This window comes from Chelonoidis abingdonii, chromosome 2 (genome assembly GCF_003597395.2).
Source record: "Chelonoidis abingdonii isolate Lonesome George chromosome 2, CheloAbing_2.0, whole genome shotgun sequence".
Classification (NCBI taxonomy): domain Eukaryota; kingdom Metazoa; phylum Chordata; order Testudines; family Testudinidae; genus Chelonoidis; species Chelonoidis abingdonii.
This window is the reverse complement of record NC_133770.1, coordinates 171519648-171543210: the sequence shown is the minus strand read 5'-3', so window position 1 is coordinate 171543210 and position 23563 is coordinate 171519648.

Genomic DNA, 23563 nt, shown 5'->3' with positions numbered 1-23563 from the left:
CGATGTGTGGTAACTTAAAACCATGAGCAATTACACACTCGGTGGTACCTGAAGAGAAAAGTTTAGGCAGTCTCTTCTTTTGGCAGGGATATCACAGAATAGTTAGTGAACTGAACAGGAAATACCCCAGTCAGGAAGGAGAGAGATGTATGTCTCCACCCAAGAGAGGTGATGGCTGAGGAGCCTGGGGCTTAGAGTGGGTGTCTTGCTAGACCCTGAAGAGAGAATACAGGTGCAGTTTCCCTGAACTGTGACAGAATGTATAAACAAACAAATAACGTAGGACTTGTTATAATGAAACTAAACAATAATTCTCATTCCTTTTAAATCCCTTTGCTAAAGCTCAAGAAACAAGTGTCTGAAGAGAACACTTGGGAATCATTAGGCACAAATACAGAGGTATCTTCTGTTGTGCCATTTCTGCTGCAATCACCTCCAGCCTCTGAGCTCTGCTGCTGCTGCTGCTAAGCACTCTGCTCACACTGTGACAGTTGCCACTCAGTGCAGCACACATAAATGTTAACCCTCCCTGAATGAAGCTATGATGATCCTGCCAGGACGCCAAATGCTTAGGATGTACCATCCCATATCCCTGAAGAAGGAGGAGTTATTAGTTAGTTATTTCCCCCCCCCCCACACACACACATTCTAGCCTATAGATTGATCGCTATTATTCCCAGCTGTGAGGTGTCTTCTGTGGACATGCTGAGGCTTGTTAACTCTCCTCTCTGACCCACCCCCTTTTGTAGTGGTGTCTGTTGTAGTGGTATCACCTGGACTTTGCAATGGCAATGCACAGGGCAACTTTAAAAACCAGGGCCAGATGTGGGATGTGTCACCCAAAGCATAACACTTGAGAGTTGGTCGGTGTGGGCTCAAGTGCACCAATATCTTCAAATGAAACTCAGTCAAAACAATGCTCTTCCATCAGTTCTTGTGTCAAATCTATGGGAAATGACACATTTGTATAGTTTTGGCATTATCTGTGAACAGAAGCAGGTTTGTTCTGAAGGTTTGCACACTGTAGCCTACGTTTGGACAAACTGGGCCAGGACTCCAACTTTGTTATAAAATATGGAATGTTATATGACCGTTGGCTTTGTAAACAGAAGGTCTGTACAGTTCTGTTTCTAAAATTTCAGTCCATTTTTGTGTCCTATTTACCAATTATTGCCTTGATTTTGAACTCATTAAGAATATTGTCATTAACTTCAATAGGTTCAGAAACAGTTCCTATTTAACCACCTTATTCTTAGGGCTTGTCTCCACTAGTGGGATAAGTCGACCTAAGTTATGCTACTCCAGCTACATGAATAAAGTAGCTGGAATCAACATAGGTTAGGTCGATTTATTTACCTCAGTGTCTTCACTGCACTATGTTGATAGGAAACACTCTCCTGTCAACTTACTTTACTCTTCTCGGGGAGCTGGAATACAGGAGTCAGCCAGAGAGTGTCCTGCCATTGATTTAATGGGTCTTCACTAGATCTGCTAAATCGACACCTGTTGAATCTATTGTAGCAGCATCAAACTCTCTGGTAGTGAAGACAAGTTCTTAGATAGCATTTTGTCAGGGACAGTTATCCCCACTTTCCATGAACATGGGAAAAAACACATTAACTGATCCCTTATATTCATTAACACATCTGAATTAATGGTATTACCTTGACATCTTGCCACTGTATGTTACCTTACAGTGTGTCACTCTGGCAGCATTATCCATGAAAATCTATAAATGCTGATTAACCTAGTTAAGTTCTGATGTTGTTGTTTTTTTAGAATTGCTGGGTTGGTTTGTTTGTTTTTTTCCAAAGAAATCTGTCAGATCATAGGAATCAACTCCATGGGTGCTCCAGGACTTGAGCATCCATGGAAAAATATTAGTGGGTGCTTAGTAGCCAGCTGGCAGCCAGCTCCCCCTTCCCACTCCAGTGCCTCTTGTCCAGTGGCAGCTGCACCAATCAACTCCCCCCCTCCCTCCTAGGGCCTCCAGCCTGCCATGATCAGCTATTTTGTGGTATGCAAGAGGGGGGAGGGAGGGAGGAATGGGGATGGGGCACGCTCAGAGTAGAGGGCAGAAAAGGGCAAGAAGAAGTGGGGTGGGAGCAGAGCAAGAGGGGAAGAGGTGGGGCAGGGGTGGAGAGCAGGGGATTGGAGGCCTGGAGGAAGCCAGTGCCTGTGTGTCAGATTACGAGTTACCTCTGGTAAATTACATTATTTTTCTCTTTGTCATCTACTTCCGCATAATTATTTATGTAAACAGTTCAGAGTTATATATGTTCTTGTGAATGGAAAGGTTATCTGTTTTTGTTTTCCTTTTACACACCCAATAAGATGAATAAATAAAAAAACCCAAGCAAACCAAAACAAAAAAGACAGCAACAGAAATAAAGTCTAAAATGCTCTTAGTTTGCTATGACTCAAGCAATTATGGAGATGGTACTCAAGTTTATAACTATATTTAAGAGTGACCATTGACCTGATGCCCATGAATTCTTCAGTGCAGACAAGTTACCTCAAACCTTTTATTCCATTTAATCTGTCTGAGCTCTTCTACGAAGATCTCCCCTGACAGACTGGCATAAAAAAACAAACAAACAAAAAACCCACAATGGCCTTTTCCTAAATGAAAAAGGATGCAGCTTTGGGCAGTCTGCCATTACAAGTGCCAACAACATTTCTTTCAAAGGCACCTGCTGCTACACATCAACCTGAGCCTGAAAAGAGCAGAGACAATGACAGCTTCCTTTTCTCCACTGTGTGAAACAAGAGTCATGAATTCTATACAAGCAGCTTTAATTTATGGAGTGTGTACAAGCACTTGCTTCCTTAACCTTCAAAGTCAAGAATCATGAACATTACCAAAGAGGGTGAGGGAGGGGAACAAGTCATTTCTATAGAAATAACCTTAAAAAGAGCTTTGCTTTGAAAACAGTCACTGAGTTTCACATATGTATAGATGGGCATGAAGCTGCAAGTTAGACACTCACCCAGAGAAAGTACAAATTATCCTCCATTAACATGTTTGTGTCTTTATAAGATATGCAGGGCTATTGCTATTGCCTTTCTTAGGAGTGAATATAACATGTCTGAAATAGGAGACAAGTACACCACGGTATTGCACTTAAACAATGCCAATTTCCATGACTGTAGGGAATAGTGACTGAAAAAATACATACAGAGAAACCGAGAGGACTCACAGAAGTTCTGCTGGCAGCTTTAGGGTCATTACCCAAGTCAGCCAGAGGACGACAATTTCATTTCATGGCAACTTTTGAGGTTTCAAAATTTGTTTTCATTCCGCATTGGAACAAACTATAATCTTTAAAGTGTTTTCACAAAACCTAGTTGAGGCAAAATGTCTGTTTTCAGACAAAAAACTGAGCTTTTCAATTCAGATTTGAATTCCGATTGTCTCTTACACACACACACACACATACAGCCCAATCAGAAGGAACCAAAGAGGCCTGGATCAAAACACCCTTCTTGAAGAAAACTTGTTGAAACTGATACTCCCCACAAAGTGTTTTGGCTTCAATTATATATTATATTTTGGTGACATGTCATCTAATTAAAAATGTTCTGCTGAGTTTATTATTATATATTGCTATTGCTTATATAGGGCCAAATTCTGATTCCGATTCTTATGCTGACTAGAACTTTATTCCTTTTCTATTCTCTCAAAAATCAGTGCGGAGTAATGTACTGCTCACCATGAAGAAAGGTATCAAAATCTTGGCCATAGTTCTCTACATGTGTAGAGGGCTCAAAAACAAAGGACAAAATGATAAAGTCCTTGTGTTAAAAAGGTTTGGCTAAGATTTTCAAACACAGAAACTTAAAATTAGGCTCCTAGCTTTAAACTTAAGCACCTAAAATGATTTTTAAAATGCTGAGTAAATGTCATTTACCACTGCGTGCATCTTGAAGGTCATTCAGGATTGGTGGTGGTGGGTTGTTTTTTTTTTGGTTAGTTTGTTTTAATTTTGTTTTTATTATTATTATTTATTTGAGGATATTAGTTTTGATGTTTTAGTCTGCAACAAGGTCACCTTTTAGGAGACTGTGAGGGTAACTTGAATGCCTTACCTTCTGGATGCTATTTTCTCTTTAAACTCTTCACTGATCCTGAAAACTGTATATACTTGTCTGTCTTTGAATAAGCATTTCTCCTAAGCCCTCTTGAGAGATACACTTAGATTCTTTCTTTAGATGGAGTAGAGTTGCCAAAAGTTTGCAGCATAAATTCACATTTTGCCCCATCAAACCACCCACCAAAAACATCAGTCACTTAGAGTTCCAAGACTGGATTTCTTTGTGAATGAGCAGGAAAGTGCAGTCTTTCTGCTTCCTATTAAGCACACTTTTTCTCTCTCCTACTACAGAAAGACTGTCTTTCAAGACACAGCCCAAATCATTAGGAGACACTATTCCAGCTGGAAATAAGGAGTAAATGTTTAATCGTGAGAATAATCAACCATTGGGAGAATTTACCAAAGGTCTCAGTCGACGCTTCATAAAGGACAATTTTAAAAATCAAGATTGGATGTTTTTCTAAGATATCTGTCTAAGAATGATTTTGGGAAAGTTCAATTTCCTGTATTTTACAGGGGGTCACATGGAGTGATCATAATAGTCTCTTCTGGCCTTGGAATCTATAAGTCCTCCCACATAATAACATCAGAGAGAGGAGATAAACAGCCACTATAGAGATCCAACCAAAAGAGAAGCTGTCCCTAGCCTATGCAGGAGAATAACTAAGGAGTGGTTGACTAGCACTTTAACAGGTTTTGTCAAGGACCACAACAACCCTAAATATCTTGGATGGGGGAAAATAGTGGGAAACACATAATTAGAAGCACTCATGTGGCACTACAAAGACTGAGGGCTGAATTAGCAATTCATTAGACTATAGGCCTTTCCATACCAGAACAAACCAATGATCCAGCTAATTCAGGATAGTGTTTCTGACAATAGATAACACTGGATATTTCATAGAGAGACACAACCTCCCAATAATTTATTTGTGTGATATTCTACAGAGAACAATTCCCGACTTGTTCCTGATCCCAGTTGGAAGAAGTTTATTCCCTGAAGCATGAAGACTGTCGGCCTTATAATTTTGTTGTAGCTAGTGTAGCTTCAGGCATTATTCTAACTGATGTGTTCTAAATCTTTTCTTTATGTGTACAGAGTTCTCACTCAAGACTATCTTGTGACAGTGAATACCACAGGAATGCTACAAGATGCCTAAAAACTAATTTCCTTTTAACTATTTTAAATTAGTTGCCATTTAATTGTATTGAGCATTATTCCTGTAGAACAAGGTAAACAGAAAAATTTGACTGGTCTTCTGTGTATAATGCATTAGTTTACATATTTTTAACACATCTGAAAGACTTTTCTCCTTTCCAACCAAAAGATTCCAATCTTTTGACTTCCCTAATAAAGAAATATTTTCATTGTTAAGCAATATTATTTCTTTCTTTGGAACTTTTTTTTTTAAATGATAATCAATCATTTAATGCAAAGGGGAATGCAAAAGTCTATGTGAGGATAATTGCTGGGATTCTCTTGGGAAAAATTAAATAATTAAAAGTGGCTGATTTTTTAGCATAGTTACGGCTATATAATATAACAGAGAAATACATGCAATGCCTTGATTTACAGTAAATATTGTTTAAATATACCTTTTGGTTTTGTTGTTTGAAAGTTGGATTATGTCTGTGATTATTTAAAATTGTATGATTATGAAAAATGTAGTCAACAAGAGTTATTTTGTATCTAGGGTGTCCTCTTGTTTTAAGCACTATGCAATACAACTGTAGTTTGAATCTGTTTGTTTTTCAACCTAGAATGGAACTGTAAACTTTAAGTTTCATGTTCCTCTGAGTTGCCAAGGGGTCATTTTGTTACAAACATTTTGTTTTCTTGCAACGGGTCATGTATCCATTTTTCAAAATGAATGAATAAAATAATTTCAGTCAGTTTAGACTTAGTCACAAAGCACAATTGATAACATTGTTATCTAAAATTTGTTCAAAGACCAAAGTTTAAAATTTCAAACTAGTCATGAAACTAGCCCTCAATGAGGGATCACTTTGTTATGTTTAAAGATAATTAACATGGTCATTTAAAAGCTAGAAACATATCTACACAGGGGTCCTGGAACAATTTTTAAAGTAGGAGTGCTGAGAGCCATTGAACCAATTTGTAAACCCTGTATATAATGGAAACCACTTCAAGCCAGGGGATATGGCATCACCCCCAGCACCTATGTTTCTACATTATATTCATGAACAAGTCCAGCATGTGACTTTCCTTTATTTCTTGTTAATTGAGGCCCCTATTTAAGAAAACAATCCTCTTCAAGAAAGCACTCAAGCTCCATACTTAACTTTAAACACATGCAGCCTGAAATAGAACTTGTCTTACAGTCTATGATGACTGGTGCAAACTTGTGCCAAAGAAAAAACTGCAGTAAAATGAGAACACTTGAATCCAGTTCTTCGTAAAGTTGGAAGACAATCATACCTGGACCCAGATCCAAATATTTTTTAAAATGTAATCATCTCTGTATTCTGAAATGGACCACGGACAAAATTAGAACACCTAGTTGTAAGTGTGCTTGGATTTGGATCTGAACTTTATGGACTCAAACTCAACTGTATAAATAAGGAAAACATTAGGTCTCCCCACTAACTGAACTGAACAGTTCAACATTTGCACAAATTCACATTTGCCAGCAGAGACTGCAAACAGTGAGAAAGCAAGTTGTTACATCTGTAAAGCAAAATGATATTTTCCTCACTGTTCTACACAGTTCCCTTTTTGTGCACAGTTGTGTCTGTCACAGTAAACAGCTGCATAAGCAGTGGAAGTATGTTGCTGTCATTAATTAAAACAGTTGTCTCTACTGATTTAACTGCATGGTTCCATTATTTGGTCTATCAATGCTGGCAGACAAAATCTTGTACTAATGTGAAACTGTACATTTGAATTATTTTTGTTATACATACAGGGCCAAATTCATCCCTAATGTTATTTCATTAAAGTCATTAAGGTTGCATGAGGGATAAATTTGTTCCATCTTTCACTTTAGATTATTTACTTGAATGTACCTTACATTAGCACTTATAATGTACATAATATGCTTTAATATAGGCATATGTTTGAGTTAACATTGCTGTGGGACCTAAGGGCCAAATTCTGTCCTAATATGTTTTATGGATTGACTTCAATGAGGTTATAAAGAATGTAAGTCAGGGCAGAATTTGGTCCCTATGCTCCAAAGTAAAGTCCTGTAACTTTTGAATTTCCTTGTTTTTGTATGAAGTGGTGAAAAGAGGTTGAAGAAGTGCATTCAACCTGGCCATGTGTCTCTATATTTTCATCCATAGATTATAAGCATATTGTCAATTGCACTAAGTCTGAGGAGGAGTTTGATCGTTACATAGCGCAAATTTCACACAAGAAATGATTCTGCCTAGAGGTACCACATGTCAAAAAGTGATTGAAGGAGGTTTTGGACAGATCACATACCGATGATAGTACTGTCATAGTCTCTGTGGAAAACTGATTTGATCTAATTAACAACAAAGAACTAGAACTACAAAAGGACAAAATTGAAAAATGAATCAAAGATGCTATGGAATCTTTCCTTTATTTAGCCAACATGACTAATCAAGAATATGAAGGTCATAAGCTGAGCCAGAACAGGAAAAAAAGGTGGAAATGTGACTGATAAGACAATATCCTGAATACTATCAAATTCAAGATACAGATTTGTACTCCAAATCTGAGTTTATGAAGAAATTGTCTGTTGCTGCAAATTGTTGGGAAATTGTGAGGAGGGGGAAAAAAATCACAGGACAGTTTAATTCAGCATTTTGTCAATTTTTAAAAGACTTGCATTCCTGCCCAGGAGTCGAGCTCCAAGCTAACATATTTGTAGCATATTTGGATTGCTTTGCTTGAAGCTTTGTAGAGTACCAGATGCTGAAAAAAGCAAATAAATTTGTAGAAATGTATTGGTATCAGAAGGGCACATACAATCATGGGGTAGGCTAACTAGTTAGGGACTCAATTATTGCGTATTACATACAGTATAGAAAGTTGTTTATTTTGGACAACAAATGGGATAACTTTTAATGTTGGAAGAACAAACATACTTGTGAAATGAATTACGTACTATACATTTTGTTTTTCATTATAGAAAGTACTTGAGTTTTTACACCAGGGTTGGCCTCTCCTGCCCCAAGGTTTTGTTTTGTTTTTTCCTCCTCCCACCTGGTCCCTGCCTGCTTCCAGCAGCTCCAGTTCCTCTCTGCATCTGGCTCATCCTCTACTACAGGTCGACCACTCATTCAACTTTTCTTCCCTGTCTGGCTCCCTAAGGACCAAAGACCTAAGGAGGTAATATTCTACAAAGGCAGATAAGACCTCATCTACATGTGACAAGGCTATACTCTGCACTTACCTCTTAGGGGAACATTCTGGCCTATTACCATAATGATGGTTTTGTTGGAGCCATTCTAAACCACGACAGAACTATTTCAGCTTTTCCTTTGTATCAGACTTTACTCATCACAAGTCTCTCACATAAAGATTTCTTAGATTTCCTTCCTAGAAGAAAGAAAGTTTATTCACATCCTAGAAGTGAAGTTTAGCAATTTAGAAACAGCCACATATCCCCAGCAATGTTCAAAAGACCGTTATCATTGCGTTCATTCAGCTAATTAACATAAACTGTTTTGGTCAAATTCTCCTCTCATTTTCATTGGTTCAGCTGCACTGAATCAAAAGGGATAAGTACACTTCCATGTAAATCAGAGGAAAATTTGGCCCTATGTGCTTCTGACTGTGTTTGTGTATGTACAGGAAATTAATAAATCATTCAAAAATCATCAGAACAATTTAATCATTTTTATTATGTTCTAAAAGGGGAAAAAATCTTTAAGGAATGTATTTTTATTAATTATTACAATGATCTATTATTTATGTAGTTCCCACAGTGTGGTAGGCTGCATTATCTGGTATAATTCTATGGAGGTTAGCCAGGTTCAAGGTTGCTTCTTTTTAAGAAAAGTAAAGGTATAAAACTACAGAAATGTAGTAGACATGACCAGAAAAATTTACTTCCAAGCAGGTATTACTATTGATTTTTATAGTGTTTGCTCTGCAAGGATTTTGTATTCAGTTCTGGCAGCAATTCAAAATCTGCATTTAAAAAGAAGTTTTTTAAGTGATGATCCTGTGCCATTTTCTCAATGTCAGAAATAAAAGTGTATTCTTAATGAAAAAGGCACTCTAGATATAAAATATTTAAAGGCTGCATGCTAGCATACTTACTGCTTTTTCTACAGGGGGATCCTCACATTAGTTTTGTATACCAATTCCAAGCAGCAACTTGAGCAGAATGAGAGTTAAAATTGGTGCTGTACCTTCATCCATCAGACCCATATCTTTTATTGAGGTTGATGTTAGAAAATTATTGATGAGTCAAGATGGAGAGAGTCTGTTATAAGCTTCAAGATTCCAGCTCACATGATGAGAATATCACCACAAAGCTGACTGTTCATTGATTTTTGTTTCCAAGAGAACTGTTTAGTTGTTAGTGGGCCTTGCTGCGGATGGTGTACTAAACAAGAGATACAGCCAGATATTGAGCTTTATTGTTAAATATAATCTTTATTTCTCTGCTGTCCAAATATTTGAGTTTTTCACAGGCTTTTCTTAAAGTTTCCTTAGTATCCATTTTTATGCATGTTTTTCTCTTTGGCAGTTGTTCTTGCCACATACCAAAAAAAAAAAAAAGTCACTCTGTAGACCTGTTTGTACTACACAACTCAAAAGAAGGAGATTTTTTGCCCAGTTTTGGATTTATAACAGGAGGCTGAAACTCAGTTCAGATTTGTCCTAAGATCGAGTTATCAGTTCATATCAAACCAAGATGGAGGGATCCTAAAACGTTGCATGATCCGATTGTACTCTCACCTGGGTGGTGGAAATAAAAGATTAGGATATGAAGGGTATGACACTCTGTGCCTCAGGGGAACCTCCTGCACCGCCATGTTCATCCTTATAAAATGATTGTGTGGTATCCAATGCAAAATTTGTCATGTTGGGTGTCTTCAGAAGGCTTATGATGCACTGAGCATTGTTGTTATGGTAATGTTATAGTAATTGTTGTTATAGTAATGTTACAGGTTTTAATTTCATGTATATAGTTATGAGGCTGAAAATTTAAGCCTCATGGCTTAAAACAAGCCAAGGCAAAACTTTCCAGGTACAGAGAGGTAGTTAACACCTCATCAGGGCATGTATGGGACAACCCTAGTCCAGCCTCACAGCAACAAAGGACACTGGCCTAGGCAGCAACAAATGTTCTGTTGGACTCTTGAGTGAGTCACCCCCTTCCCTTGGTCAGTCAGGGACTACAATGAAGTAATACTCACATGACCCTGAAGGGGGAGCACAAAGCCAAGAGGGAAGAAAGAACATGATAAAAGAGAGAGACAGTTCCCATGCTCTTCCTCTCTCTCCCACCTCCATCTACAGACATCACCACCAAGAGACTGAAGTGCTGATCTAATGGGAGAGCCTGGCTAAAGGGCAACCAGTCAGCCTTAGAAAAGCATCTAAGTTTGTAATGGCACTGAAAATGTTAAGATCAGCTTAGAATGTGTTTTGCTTTTATTTCATTTGACCAAATCTGACTCGTTATGCTTTGACTTATAATCACTTAAGATCTATCTTTGTGGTTAGTAAATTTGTTTGTTTGTTCTATCTGAAGCAATGTGTTTAGTTTGAAGCATGTCAGAGACTCCCCTTGGGATAACAAACCTGGTGCATATCAATTTCTTTGTTAAATTGACAAACTCATGTAAGCTTGCAGCGAGCATAACTGGATACTGCAAGACGGAGGTTCCTAGGGCAATATGTGTCTGGCATCAGCAATATTGGGTAGTCTCCAAGCAGCTTACATGCCAGAGTCTGTGCGTGAACATCCCAGGAGTGGGGGTTCTCACACCAGAGCAGGGTAAAGCTGGCTCCCAGAGTTGAGAATTGGAGTGACCTAGCAGATCATCAGTTCAGATAACACCAGGGGAATGTCACAAGGGGATTTACGGTCACATTTTGGGGCCACATATAAGATGTTTTCTAATCCATTGATCATTTTTGTGGCTTTTCTCTGATGAATTGTAGACAGCAGAATTGGACACAGTGTTCCAGCAGTGCCAAATACATAATAAAACAACCTCTCTACTCTTACTTAGGATTCCCTTTTTTTATGCACCCTATGATTGCCTTTAGCCACAGTCTGACATTGGCAGTTCATGTTCATCTGATTGTCCACCATGACCCCAAAATTTTTTTTCAGACTCTCTGCTCAAGTATAGAGTCCCTGATCCAGTAAATATGGCCTACATTCTTTGTTGCTAGATGTATACATTTATATGTAACCATATTAAATTTAATGTATATTGTTTGCTTGAGTCCACGTTACCAAGCAATGGAGATCACTCTGAATCAGTGATTCATTATGGACTACTTCCCAAATTTTTGTGTTATCTGAAAACTATCAGTGATGATTCTATATTTTCTTCTGGGTCATTGACAAAAAATGTTAAATAGCATAGGGCCAAGAACCAATCCCTGCTGGACCTCACTGGAAATACACCCACTTGGTGATGATTCCCCATTTACAATTACATTTTGAGACCTATAAGTTAGCCAGCTTTTAATCTATTTAACATGTGTCAAATTAAAATAGAGAATGATATAAATTAATCAAAATATTGTGAGATACCAAGACAAAAACCTTACAGAATCTAAGTATATTATGTAAATACTGTTATATTTAGCAACCAAACTTATAATCTCATCTAAAAAAGATACCAAATTAGTTTGACAGGATCTATTTTCCATAAATCCATGTTGATTTATATTAATTCTTTATTAATTGAATCCCTTATCAGCTGCTCCATTATTTTATCTTGGATGAATATCAGGTTGACAGTCCTATAATTATCCAAGTCATCCTGTTCACCTTTTAAAAAAATTGGCACATTATCTTTCTTTCAGTCTTCTGGAACTTCTCCAGTGCTCCAAGACACATTAAAATCAACATTAACAGTCCGGTGAGCTCCTCAACCAGCTCTTTTAAAACATTTAGATGCACATCATCTGGACATGCTCATTTAAAAATTTCTAACTTTGGTAGTTTCAGTTTAACATCCTCCAAAGATACTAGCAGAATAGAAAAAGTGTTATCACCACCACATGATAAGGCTATATTGTCTGCTTTTTCTCCAAATGCAGAACAGAAATATTTATCGAACACTTCTGCCTTTTCTGCAGTATTATTGATAATTCTACCATTTCCATCTAATAATGGATCAATACCATTAAAAAATTCATTTTGTTCCTAATATATTTTAAAAACTCATTTTTATTGTTTTCAGCTGTGCTAGACCTAGATTTCTACTTGTGTCCCTTGGCTACTAATATCAATTTTCTATAATTCCTAACCTCTGATTTATATTCATTACTATCACTTCTCTTTTCTTCCAGTTATTTTTTTTATCCAATAGCCTCTTCTTCCTCATTTGTGGGGTTGCAGCATTTGTGGTATCCAGAAAGATGTTCTTAAATGATTCCCAATTATCATTCACATTTTGCTAAATAAATCCTCCTGGACTTTATTTTGTTTGTACATTACAAGTGTGATCAAGTAAGGATCACTTGTACCTAAGCTACCATTAATTTTTATTTCCATGATCAGTTTCTCTTTATCTTTTAGGACAAAGTCTAATAAAGATTTTCCCCATTTTGGCTGAAATACTTTTTAAATTAGGAAATTGCCCTCCATGATGCTTAAAAAATTCCAAGGACATTTTACTACTGGCAGCATGAGACTTCCACTTCAGCATGTGTCACTCAGATTGAAGTCCACGTGACAACACCAGGTCTTTTTGACATTTTATATATAGGTGCGTAAGGAGTCAGCCATCCTTTTTCATAATTGGTGGTCTGTAGCAGACACCAGCTGAGACTCCATCTTGAATTGCCTATACACTAATGCTAGGAGCCTGGGTAACAAACAAAAGGATTAGAATTGCTCATTTATGAGTTTAAATTCAATGAGCAATTCTAATCCTCTTGTTTGTTATCCAGACTCCTAGTGTTAGTGTATAAGCAATTCAAGAATTTCTTCTCTTCATGTCTTTTGGTTCCTTGATTAATTTTGTTCTCAACATCTCAGTTTTGTGCTGCTCATATCTCCTCTATTTTTACCTTCCACTTTTGTTATTTGTTAAACCTGCTCCTGGCTATTCTAGCCAGCCTGCCACCATGGAGATTGATCCCCTTCTACTAAGGTGGAGGGCATCCAAACTATACATTCTCCTATTCCCATAGAAGATAGACAAATGTCCCACAAAACCTTCCACCCTATACCACTTACCTAGCCATCATTTCACTTCCAGAAGCTTCTGCCTTCTGTTTTCCTTCACTTGTGGGAAAGGAAGGATTTCAGAGAAGATTATTTCGAAATTCTTTTTCTTCAACACTCTTCTAAGTTGCTTGAAGTCATCTACTATCCTGCAATGCAATGTCATTACTGCTCATATGAACCATCACTAATGGATCTTTGCCCATCAACTTCAAAAGCCTATCCAGTCTTAGAGTATCATGTGTCTTGGTTCACACCTTCTGTGAAGTCAACACACCTTCCTCTTATCCACCTGTCTCTTGTCGAATGTTCTTTTGGTTATTCTGTGCATTGAATTTCCAACAAGGATTGTCTGTCTTCATAGGATGGTTGGAAAACTCGTTTCAAGCAAGCTTCATTTTCTTACAAGTAGGGCTGAGCTACACTCCACATGTGTGCCCCATACATCTCTCCATTCCCTTGGACTTGCTGGATCTCGAGAAGTGTCTTCAAAGTTTCCACACTGTGTGATGGGGCAGTGTGCCAGCTCTGTAAAATACATAACTGAACCCTACTTCTGACCAAATAGAATACTAAAATGATGCCAGCTAATTTAGGGAATTATTGTGAGTAGGTCTCCATCCATTAATTATACTTATCACAAAAAAGATAAAACAAGTTTTTGCTTGTAAAATTGGGAAATAGGGCTCAAATATAAAACCAAAAGGAAATTCAGAATGTAATATATGTACTAGGCCACTGATGGTCTGGCAGACACAAGTGTGGTAGAGGAAATCATTTTTTTCCAGCTGTATAAGAGAATCTGTCTCTCTCTGGGAAAGAGATCCTCTCTCTGAAGCTCCAGAACATATGGGATAAATTCAGCCAGTCAGGGACAAAGAACTATTTGACTAGGGCTGGTTGAAAAAAATCTTTCAAAATTATTTTTGTTTGTTTTTATTTGTTTTACAGAAAATTCTATATTAAACAAAACATATTTGTTTTGCAAAAAAAGCGTCTATCTTTCATCCAGTCACCAAAAGTGTGTACCAAGAGGATGACTGTGGTGCATCATGGGAGATGTAGTTCAAATGGGAGACCTACACAGGAGAATGGGAGCATGAGTAACAAACAAACTACAACCCTCATGAGGCACTGCAGCACCATTTCAGAATAAAAATGTTTCAGTTTTCAGGTCTAGTTTTTAATTCCTTTTCAAATTCAAAATTTTCCAAAAATGCGGGGGTGGGGAATCCAATCAGTTATATATGTGACTTCCCAGGATCATAAACAACTTTTGTTATTTGCAGGGAGGGAGGGGCTAGAGCTAAAAATAATAGAATAGTAGCTGTTGAATGTCACTTTAATGAGTAGTTTTGTATAATGACTAAATCTGTCAATTTTTAATAAAGTGAGACAAACAAGATTCTGTTACAAACTCAGTGATTCCTCTCATGGAGAAAGAAGTTATTAAGCCAAAGGGAGAGCTCTCTCCCACCAGCTGAGAGAGTCTTCACCAGAAGCACTACAGACTGGAGCTGCACCACTGTAAATGATGTTGTGTAGACATAACCTCATTGGGTAGGTCTACACTGCATTATAAACCCAGGTCTGTGGAACCTAGATTTGTGGACATGTTGTTTCAAAGCCCGCGCTTCAGCATCCACACTGCATTGTTAACCTCAGTTTAGAGTTGCTGGACTCAGATCTCACAGCTGAGCTAACACATCCATACTGCACTGGGCAGACCATCTGACTCATGCTTGAAGCTTGAGATGTGTCCACACTGCCAAATGGCAGGTCTTGGGCTCATCCTGAATACAGGGCTGGCTCTACTGTTTTTGCCTCCCCAAGTAGCACACTGAATTGCTGCCACAGACGGTGGGGGCAATCCGTGTGCTGTTAGGGCGGCATCCATGTTTCCATGGCGGCAGCAATTCAGCAGCAGCTTCTGTCTTCAGCCAGAAGACAGAAGCCACTGAATTGCCGCCACTGGCAGCTGAAGACAGAAGCTGCTGCTGAATTGCCGCCATCGCGGTAACATGTGTGCCACCCTAATGGCACAGGGACTGCCCTCACCATCCGCAGCGGCAATTTGGCGCGCTGCTTGGAGCAGCAAAAACACATGGACTGCAGCCTCTTGCAGATTGCTGCCCCAAGCACCTGCTTGGAATGCTAATACCTGGAGCTGGCCCTGCCTGAATCACAGCAGGACTTGGACTCTGACTCAGACTCTTAGCAGTCTCCTAGGACTTGAGTGACCTCAGTCAGTGCTTGCTGACCTAAGTCAGACTAATTTGTGTGTGGATGAAAGTGGGACTTGGGCTAGAACTTGAGTTGGAGCCCCAGGCTTTGTGTGCAGTCCAAACATACTCACTGGGGCCTAAGTGTGAGACTACTTATATATTAAAAGTTAAGCATGTGCATGCATTTTTGCATGATTGGCACCTAAATGTGTCCACATAGAGATTTTCACGGGTTTAACTAGATTCATTTAAAACACAGTTTTAATTACAACAATATAACAGACAAGACCTCACTCTTTACTTATTGCAGTGGGAATTTTTGCCTGAGTGAGGCTTTCAGGATTTGGCTCTACTTGCTTAGAGAAATCAATCATCCTCCATAAGACTCAGTAACTAAACTAAAACTCCTCTCCCCTTCCTTTATGACCCCCTGGCAAATTATACATATCTTTCTCGAGGACATGGATGAGTAGGGAGATTGTGCTAGCAGTAATGACATGGATAGAAGTACTATTATTTGCAATATGCTATGTACAACACCTATACAAGACTTCCAATAGACTTTGGTCTTTTACTCTTGTCAGGTGGTTAGTGGAGCACAAGGGAGGGGGAGAGGGCTGTGTTGTTCAGTGTCTCTGTTTTCTCACTTTGACAGCCAACACTGATAACATGCTTTCCCTCAGTAGGTGGTATCTTTTATGCCAAACAATCTAGTAGTGGTAGTGGACACACTAGCAGCAGTGGTCTTTTCAAGCATTGGGCAATGTTAGACAGCCTGTAGCTGTGATGTCTGTAAGTCTATTTTAGGCCTTTAAAAGGTAAACAGCAAAGATATGCTCAAAACTGAGGGAAGTGAACAACAAAAATGTTTTTCAGGCTGTTTGGGAAAGGCAGTGGGGGCACAAAATGTATTATTTATTTTATTGTGGTAACAACTAGGAACCCCATTCTTGGACTAGGACCCCATTGTGCAAGGTGCTGTGCAAACAGAACAAAAAGACAGTCCCGGCCCCAAAGGGGTTACAGTCTAAGTTCTGAACAAACATTAATGCCCTCTGTCCAAGGATCTCATAGCGTTTTGAAAATATGAGTGAATCAATCTGTTGAGGGTTCAAATTTTAACGATAAGAATATGAGGTGTCAACTAACCAGGCTCAATTAGAATTTATTAATCAAAGATTCTTGGTCAAAGATCAATATAGTGTAGTTTACAAAAGAACGTCATACTTGCCAAATCAGTCTGGAGAAGTGACTTTGCAGCTCAATTCATTCCCAGCTAACACTCAGGAACTCTCCCCCTTATATACCATGTGTGTATACTGAAAAAGAGACAAAGTAAATGACCCATTGAGTTCTTTTCATGCCATCTAGTTTACCTAACTAATTTACTATTTATTGTAACTAAGACATTATGACACAAAACATCTGTAAAGAGTAGTTCCTGTTATGCTAAAAGCATCTCCCAATAGATCATTATCAATTGGAGAAACCATCTGCCCCACATCAATCAAAGGCCATCTGTATATATTTTCTAAGGACCAATGGTAAGAGTAAAGCTATGTCTACACTGGCACACATACCCAGTTACTTTGTTACCGAAATATTGGGTCTGCCTAGCTGAGAGCCAATTAACAGCCTGACAGGGATAAGGAAAATACTTTATTTTGCAGAATAAGGAGAGCCTGTACCTTGGTACAAGAGACTTTGTTTTACACAAATTCCACAAACCTTTTATACACATTTAGACAAAGACCCTTGCGTGTTAATACATGATTGGTAAGTGTAAAATATTATGTTGTTATTTGGGTAGTACTAACTGGTTTGGAGCAGGATCTTCCTGCCTTGAGGCAGAGGAAAAGAGATAGTGTAAAAATTTAGGCTACTGTGACCATGAGGCAGTATTACCCCCCCCCCCCCGCCCCCCACTGGCTGCTTAATTAATTAATTTGACCTTAGAGCTTTTTGCACGCATGACTTCCACTTTGAGGAATACGAACGAGAGGTTCAGTTTTGCTCACACTCCTAACGCCAAATGCATACAGAGCAGAAAAACAACAGTAACTGGTTAACAGACAGAACAGAACCAGAACCAGACAGTGTACCAGAACCAGATAACCAGATAAGAGGCTCGCTTTTAACCAGAACCAGATAGTATTTTTTATTTATTAGGGCTTATTTATGGAGCACGAACCCCAGGGGCGGCGGAGTGAGGAAGAGGGGTTAAACACCCCAGTGGCACTGCTCCTAGTTCGCCGCAGCCATCCGGAGTCCAATGTTTGAGCTAGGAGAGTCCCGCCTGGGTCGCCAGAAAACTGTTACCGAAATATGGGTCTGCCTAGCTGAGAGCCAATTAACAGCCTGACAGGGATAAGGAAAATGCTTTATTTTGCAGAATAAGGAGAGTGTATCTTGGTACAAGAGACTCTGTTTTACACCTATTCCACAAACCTTTTATACACATTCAGACAAAGACCCTTGCATGTTAATACATGATTGGTAAGTGTAAATTTTATGTCCCGTTATCTGGGTAGTACTAACTGGTTTGGAGCGGATCTTCCTGCCTTGAGGCAGAGGAAAAGAGATAGTGTAAAAATCAGGCTACTGTGACCATGAGCAGTACTCACCCCCGCACCAGTAGCCGCTTGTAATTTATTAAGGGAGTCAGCCAGCTTTCACAACTTGACCACGTACATGTTCATGCATGTTCCCTATACTCAGGCTAAGTTTCCACATATGCTGTGCTCGACACAGGCATAACACAATCAAACACATATACTCTGTCCACACTACCACTTTTATCCTATGATATTAGCACTATCATACTGGGACAGAATTCCAGGTTTCTGTGTATCACAGGGAGATACTCTAGTAACTGACTTGCTGCGTGCTATTGATGCTGTTCCCCACGTTCAGCCATCTGCCAATGGCAGTCTTGCTCATGTCTCATCAACAAGGGGGAAGTGAATATGTGAACTGAAAAGGTTACCATTCATTTGTTCTGCAGTCTTAGCGGACGACAGAGGCAGATTCATGAATATCCACGTGTGAAACCCTAGAAACGCTGGCCAACATTAGATAACATATTGGTTACCAGGTACCAGAATGGAAAAGAAAAGTGGCTTTCCAATCCTCTGGAGGGAATCCAGCAGGGAATGTTTGCGCTAATGATCCCCTCCTAAATACTGCTGTCTGGAAGGATTTGGTTAGATCTGAAGGTGACCATGGAGACTTGCACTGTTGTTGAACCTGAAGACAGCTGCTACACCAGAGATTTGCTGAAATATGCTTACAAGACTGGAGGCAATTTGACTGTATTGACCATATTTCAGCCTAGCATACAGAGTTTCCATGCAAAGGAGAGGTGAATCATGGAATAAGTCCCTCCCCAATCTGCCTCACCCTGCATCACCGGAAACCTCATTGTACCTTGCTTAAAACAACAGTGAAATGGAACAAGGAAAGAAAACATACTGCAACACTAGTGTGTCCATGAAGTTTCAGATAAGCATGACATGCCCTCACCTCTCCATTGCAAAGGGATACCACACTGTGTTATCCAATGCCAGACCAGATCCATTTCCATTTCCCTGGATTGTGAAGCATGGCTGGGAGCAGGAAGAGACAAGTACTAGGGAAGGAATGAAACTATTTTTGTAACCTTTAAGGAACAAATGATGCTGTGTCTAACTTTTCCTCAACAACCAAAATATTCCCTCCACTCCCAGACATTACCCCCCTCACCTACAACACTACCCATTTTATTCGGCTTCCATTGTAAAAGGGAATGTGAGGGGAGAAGCACTGGAACTATGTAATCTTCAAAATACGAAACACAGATGTACTAACTTTAAAGAGCCATCTACTGTATAAGTTTTCTATAACTGCCCTATCCCCAACCAGGACTTTTTAAAACCTTCCTCCTCCTTTCTCCGGTTCACATGGCCCCTGGACCATTGCTGCTTGCTTGTCTGGTCAAGAAATGCACAGACATGGGGGCACAATGATTGTTCATCAATAAGGCTGCGTGTCTGTCTTGGAATGAATGGATTCCATGACTTTCCAGACCGCTGTGACTTCTCCGCCGCGTCAGTACACAGCAAGGCAGCCCCTAGACCAGCAGCAGCAGTTGGGTTGCAGTGCAGAGTGCTTACTTCAGGGTGATGCTTACTTCAGCAGGCACCGCCCCCACAGCTGCTATTGCTGCTGTTCCCAGCCAATGGGAGTAGTGGAGCTGGTGTTTCTGGTGGGACCAGCGTGCGGAGACTCCTGGCTGCCCCTTACCCTGTAGGATGCAGAAAACATGTCCAGTCAAAGCCAGGTAGGGATCCTCACCCCCCCCCCACCCTCACCCCCTCAGCACTAGTAGGGTCCCAGGACATGCACCACTTCCTGCTCCCCCAGCACCAGCAGGGGTCCCTGGCAAACCTCGCCCCCAGTACCTGCAGTGCCTCTGGGCCACCTTCCTTCCTCCAGAGACCAAACCTCCCCCCCCCCCGCCCCCCCCCCCCCCCCCCTGGCCAAGCTTTAGTTAGAGATTATATATAAAAGCATGGACAGGTCATGGCCATGATTTTTGGTAACTGTACATGACTTGTCAATGACTTTTACTAAAAATACCTGTAACTAAAATATAGCCTTGTTCATGAATACTCTGTTTTATAGCTTTTTGCCAAATGCATAATAGTGGTTCATGAGAAATCAATACAGTCATTAATTTATAGATGTGTATTACTTGGGGAACCCTTACTTTGGGAACCCTTTGGGAAGGGGGGTAGCAGAGCAGGATCTGGGCTTCAAATCAGGAATATAGCACCAGAGCAAGACAGGATACTGGCAAAGAGGACGAGGATCCAATGTAACTTATTTTGGTTCTGGTTCCTGCTGCAGCTTGGGGTCCTCTTCTTGGGTTTTTCAAGCAGGCTTCTTCAACCAGCTCCTCTGGTATGCGCCTCATCCTTCAGGTCTTCCACGCCACGCTCCTCAGTCCCTGCTTACTCCTCATCCTGACCCAACTGGTATCCTTTCATCTGATATGGCCAGTGGGGTTAAGGAAGGGGTTTTGAGCCACTTCAGGCTTTGTACTGGGAGCCACTGATAGCACCCAGTTTAGGTCATGGTAAAAGGGGCACATATAACAAGCCCTCCTGGAGCGACTGTTGAAGTCTTTTGTCCTCCTGTAGAGGACTCTCACTTGCTTCATGAGTTTTTGGCACTGGGTCAGAGTCCATTGAATGCTCACCTACTCCAGCCTTTGTGAAATTTCCTAATACAGGTGAATGTTCCTAACACTCTGAGAGAAAGCTTGGAGGATGGTGCTCTTTGGCACAACTTACTACCTGTTAAAATGGGGGGAAAGCTACTTTTATAGATTGGTTAAGGGCCAGACAGAAAAGAATACCATTGCATTGTGGAAATAGGAGTGGAGGATTATTGAAACTCAGATGCATGCTTCTTGCTCCCTTCCACATTGGCACAGGTAATGGGCAGTGCCTCAACATGATGCATGTACTTAACCACGCTGCTTGGGCATGCTTACTTACTCACCCTCTGCTCACCTTCAGACACATGCTTTTGGAATCTAGATGTGGACAATAGGGGGTTATGGCACAATCAAATGTGAAGATACACATACAGTTGCTTATGTAAATGTATCTCAAGAGGACATGCAATCCATCATTAATAATAAGCTAATGTTCAGCTAATGTTCAGCTTAAATACAAAGAATTATAGACACAAGGAACTGTGGGACTTTGGCTCACCTATAAAGAATCATGAAGGTCTGGTTCGCTTACTGACAAAGCCTACAGAATATTATTCCTTGCCAAAGAGAGAGTTTAGTGTAGTTATGCTCAAAATCTTAAGAATTGGATTACTCTCAGGAGATGGAGACACAAGGAGCTTCCCTGTTTAAGTTGTACTTGGTTTATATATTCTTAAGATTCATCAAGAGAATATAGCTAGACATTTTTCTAGTTTGTGATAGTTTGTTTGAACAAGAACCTTGAAAACAGACTGGAAACTCCAGAGCTTTCTCTCCAGCTTCTCAGACTCTGGTCCTCCTGACACATACTTTTAAACCAGTGGTGGGCAACCTATGGCCTGCAGGCTGCATGTGGCCCATCAGGGTAATCTGCTGGTGGGCTGCCAGACAGTTTGTTTACGTTTGCACGGAAACCCGCAGCTCCCATTGGCTGGGAACGGTGAATTGTGGCCACTGGAACCTGCAGGCAGCCATGCAAATTTAAACAAACTGTCTGGCAGCCAACCAGCAGATTACCCTGATGGCCGCCTGCGGCCCATGCGCCACAGGTTACCCACCACTATTTTAAACAATGTGTAACTAGCAAGAAACAGATTAAAGTCAATGTTCACATTCTGTTGAGAAGAGGGCCCTGAACCTAACAAGTGGTAAGTTTTGGTGGTTCCCACAATGGGAGAGGGTCAAAGGACATGACAGGCATGAGGAGTGCTCATCAGGTGCTAAGATGACAACAGCCAGCCCTGGGATGGATTTCAGAGTGGTAGCTGTGTTAGTCTGTATCAGCAAAAACAATGAGGAGTACTTATGGCACCTTAGAGACTAACAAATTTATTTGGACATAAGCTCTTGTGGGCTAAAATCCACTTCATCAGATGCATGAAGCGCAAAATATAGTAGGCAGGTATATATACACAAAGTACATGAAAAGATGGGAGTTGCCTTACCAATTGGGGGGTCAGTGCTAATGAGACAATTCAATTAAAGTGGAAGTGGGCTATTCTCAACAGTAGAATACCAAGGGAGGAAAAATCACTTTTGTAGGCTAATGAGGCCAATGTAATCAGGGTGGACCATTTCAAACAGTTGACAAGAATGTGTGAGTAATAGTGGGGGAAAATTAGTATGGGGAAATTAGTTCTTATAGTGACCAGTCCACTCCCAGTATTTATTCAGGCCTAATCTGGTGTCCAGTTTGCAAATTAATTCCAGTTCTGCAGTTTCTTGTTGGAGTGTGTTTTTGAAGTTTTTTTGTTGAAGAATTGCCACTTTTAAGTCTGTTATTGAGTGTCCAGGGAGACTGAAGTGCCCTTTGAGGACATGCTGGACTTAACTGATTTCCACTTAGGGGAGAAGGACCTCAGAATGTGCTCTAGGCTCCAGCTAATTTGGAAGGCTAAGAGGGATATTGGATTGCTGATGAACATATTGCCTGGTATGGTGATAATATGGTTGGAGTTACTAGCCTGCAGACTTTTGTAGACTGTAGTCCACCCTGCTGAGATGATCAGCTTTCCCTATGGTGGGAGCCCCCTAGAAATAGCAAAGTATCAATGGGATTCGAGTGACCGCATTGGTCTTTCCCCCGACAGGAACCTTGGATGTATTTTGACTAATAAAGTTGTAGCCAGGTTAAAACCCATACCACGTGTCCTCACCTTGTTCCATACAGTGAGCACACCAAACAGTTTTTCATGGAAACCCATGTGCTTCACAACAGAACAAATATGGAAACAATTAAATCTGGTTTCACACCATTGCTGAATTTCACCACTTTGAATTGAAAACAGCGGAGGTCTAGATGTCTCTACAATAAATCTCCCACAAAAGATTTAATTTTTTTAGATGCTTTGATCTCAAAGCATTAAAATGACATACACAGGCCAGGAATGCTCAATTTACAAATCTTGTTTCTCTCTTTGGTTACAATCTCTTATTTCATTTGAATTTTTTGCTTCATATCTTATGTATTATAAATCAGTCTGTTGTGGATGGTCCTAAAGCTAATTCTCATTTTACAGAGTATTTTGTGACGTTAACAGGTAGGTAGGGTCAGGCATTATAATCACAGTATCTCTCTTCACTGGCAGCATTAAAAGAAAAAAACCTATCCAGAAAGTATAT